The sequence below is a fragment of the Brachionichthys hirsutus genome, chromosome 11, assembly GCF_040956055.1.
Source record: "Brachionichthys hirsutus isolate HB-005 chromosome 11, CSIRO-AGI_Bhir_v1, whole genome shotgun sequence".
NCBI classification, from domain to species: domain Eukaryota; kingdom Metazoa; phylum Chordata; class Actinopteri; order Lophiiformes; family Brachionichthyidae; genus Brachionichthys; species Brachionichthys hirsutus.
In genome coordinates this window covers 1225657-1229087 of record NC_090907.1, presented here as the reverse complement: position 1 = coordinate 1229087, position 3431 = coordinate 1225657, and the positions used below count along the sequence as shown (strand labels likewise).

The 3431-nt window shown below is 44.5% G+C and overlaps 1 long non-coding RNA gene across 1 annotated transcript; it reads left to right on the top strand.

The window, feature by feature from the left end:
* The first annotated feature begins 861 nt into the window (after positions 1 to 861).
* LOC137901614 (uncharacterized) lies at positions 862 to 2788 on the top strand. The gene is made up of 3 exons (XR_011105707.1): positions 862 to 985; positions 1712 to 1991; positions 2183 to 2788. It is a non-coding gene; the product is annotated as an uncharacterized lncRNA (long non-coding RNA).
* The last annotated feature ends 643 nt before the right edge of the window (positions 2789 to 3431 follow it).

The following is a 3431-nucleotide window of genomic DNA, read 5'->3' as shown; positions in this document are numbered from 1 at the left end:
ACTTTTTAATTTATTTGTTTTCTTGTTGTGTTTTTAGAGATTTACATGCAGAGATTTGACCTTGTTCTCTGTGAGCTGTGTGTTTGGTTTGGTTTTGTATTTTATATTATATAATATGTTTATTGTAGCTAGCAGTGCAAAGAGGATTTAAATAAAGACATTTAATAAACATTTGATATATTGCATGTTTTTACATTAGTAGCTAATTTTACACTGCACATGATTTGGTATTAAATTAATTTTGTCAACAACAAAAAAATCTGAGGAGCCACTTGGGAGCCAAAAGAACCGGCTCTCTTAAAAGAGCTGGAATTCCCATCACTACACTGAACTGAAACAAGATGGTGGTTTAAAGCTAAACTTTGCTGATCTTCCTTTGGACAGTTTCTGGTTATCTGTTGCCAAGGAGTTCCCCGTTCTAGCCAACAAAGCTATTCTAACATTGCTCCCATTTTCAACCACATATCTGTGTGAGCTGAGCTTCTCAAGCTCGACGGCGATAAAAACTACAAGCAGAGAGAGACTGAGAGCTGATGAGGAAGAGCTTCGTGTGTGTCTTCATTTTGTGTTCATCGAAACAGCCCCAGGTTTCCCACTAAGTATAAATACATAAAAAAAAACTATATTATTAATTATATGTATTATAATAAAGGCCATCTAATCTAATATGTACTGTTAGAGTGTAATTTTGTGTCATTTTGGTTGGGGGTGTGCCGCAGGATTTTGTAAATGTAAAAAATGTGCCGCGGCTCAAAAAAGGTTGGGAAACACTGCGCTAGACTAACACTTTTATTTTGAAACTTTCAGCGGAAGTTCCATCATTGTGATTGTGACTTCCGCTATTTAACGCCGGACATTAGTGACGTCAGAAGTGCGTCTTGCACCGGACCGCACGGCCAGGTTTGTCATTTTCTAGCGTGGAAAGCGCTTAAAATGAGATAAGAGGAGTTAAAGGAGACCAAACGAATCCGAAGGCTTTGAAAAGGTAAAATGAATTTCCCGATTTATGACATTTTAACCGATTCACGCGCAATATAATATGCTAACGGTAGCTAGGCGCAGCTAGCTCGAGCAGCTTTTGTATTTTCTCCAAATCCCTTTTTTCTGTTTTGTTCTCACGCCGATCCTAAATACCGCTCGTTTTCTGTGAGTGTCCCTTTGTTTCATGTCACATAAAAAAGACCGATGTGAGAAAGTAATAAGGCCAAAAAAAAAAGGAACTCCTGTTCGTCAAATGACGATGAATTAACTTGTAGGAATGTTTATGGGATTCTGAGCCGCGAGAGAAATTAGACACCCTCAGGTGAGCTCTTTTGTTGAGCTGCGCCCAGGTGTGGCTGGGGGGGGGGTAATGAAATGCAGTTTAGCATCTAACCGGAAGTGCAATTACGAGACAGATATTCAGGCTAAAAAGATTTTACACTTGTTACGTACACAGATTTGGTGTTAGGAAGATTCTACAATAATAATATACGGTGTCTTAATCCTCCTCCTCTGTTCAGAGATGGTTTCTCCAGAAATGGCTTCTTTAACTCCTCTTTAAGCGTGCGTGCGTGTGTGTGTGTGTGCGTGCGTGCGTGTGTGTGCGTGCGCGTGCGTGGAACAAATGGCACAAACAACTTTCAGGTGACTTCAACCTTCCTCGGCTGGAGGCCCAGAACTCTTTTTGTTGTTGTTTTTGTCATTAGATGTTATTCTGTCTCTCTCACAGTCCTCAAAAATGCTGAGTCGACCTCTGACCCTGAAGGACAGCGATGGCAGGCGGCAGGGCTTGGGGGCGGCGACGGCGACGCCGCATCCAGCTCGGCCTTCGGCTGACGATGAGGCCGATGGCGGCGCGTCTGAAACGGGTTTGTTTTGATGGATGGAAAGTCCGTTTGAGAACTTCTGTTTCCACGCAGACCAGCTGAGCGAGGGAACTCGCTGCCTTTTTGTTGTCCTTCAGAAGTTTCCTGACTTCACTCAGCCCCGGAAAAGGAAGGGACTGCAAGGTGGGTTGGGAAATGTATTGAGAGCATGATAAAGCGACGGTAGTCTCCTTATTTATGTCCCTCCTTCGTGTTATTTTGTATTTTATTTCTAACTACGCAGTTGTATTCATTATTACTACATAGAGGTAGCACTTCTCTTTTCATCATCTTGTTCTTCACACTTCTTTTTTCAAAATGTTTGTCGACTTCAGGGGCGGGACTTCCTGTTACCATGGTCCCCAGGAAGCGGAAAGCATCTCTCCGTCAGTGCAATGGCAGCGTCCCTCATGGGGACGAGTCTGACGTGGATGTGATGCTGGTGGAGCGACTCGGTGTTCTCGAAGACTTTCTGATACAACGAGGCTTGGATGTGTGGTCTGTGACATCACATCCTGTCAGCAAACCAAAGGCCAAATGAACACATGGTTTTTTTTTGCAGTGTATTTGCTGTTTTATTTTTTACAGTGTTAGATGTGAAACGTGAACCAGATGGATAGAAATATAAATGTACATTTTCTTCGTATTGCTGATCTGATCTGCTCGGAAGAAAAGCCCATAACGGGCAGCTTATATTTTCAAGAGGTTTGTTAACATCAATACTCTATCGTAGTGCTCTATTAGTACTGGGGCAGTACTGAATGAGTGCTACGGCAGTATTGTGTGAGTACTGGAGATCTAAAATATTTGGACCTTTTTAAAATGTAATATATTTCAGCTGGCAAAATGTCTATATTTGGATCAATACAATTTGTGTCTGCAGTTGGGTTTGTTGTTGGTTGTTTGTGGACATGAGATTAAAGTATGTATATTTACATTCAGATTGTCTGTGATATCATCATTGGTGTTGAGAATTTGTTAATGACTGGTTATCAGCTGGTCGGGTTTGTGCTGGCCTCACAGCCGGATGGTACTGGGTTCAAATCGTGTCTGCGTCGGGGTTCTCCTGCTTCCGCCCACCTCCAAAAACATGCAATTTAGGGGAATCGGTTACTCCAAATTGTCCGTAGTGTATGAGTGCGTGCGTCGGTGTGTGCACGGGGGTGGGGGAATAGTTGGTAGCAATGTTGAAAAGTTCAAAGTGCCCCGGCTTCAAATCCCACCACGGGAATGGGATAGAGAGGGGGTAGCAGGGTAGGCCCAGGGCACGCCTGGGCGGAGTGAAGTGGACCGGTCCAGTTCACTCCGCCCAGGCAAGGCCCCAGGCCTACCCTGCTACCCCCGCTCTACCCCACTCCCACAGCGGGACTCGAACCCGGGGCCTCCGACACGGTGGTTGGTAGCAATACCAACCACCCCACAGTGCGGGGTAGGAAACTCGAGGCATTAACAAAGTCATACTTGTCAGATGATGAGGTGCTATTTCAGACCACGGCGTGTTGCACTGGAGCTGTGCTTTTTCCTTATGTGACATCACACTGCGTTCTCGGTGGTGCAGTGGGTAGCACGCTTGACTCCCGGCCG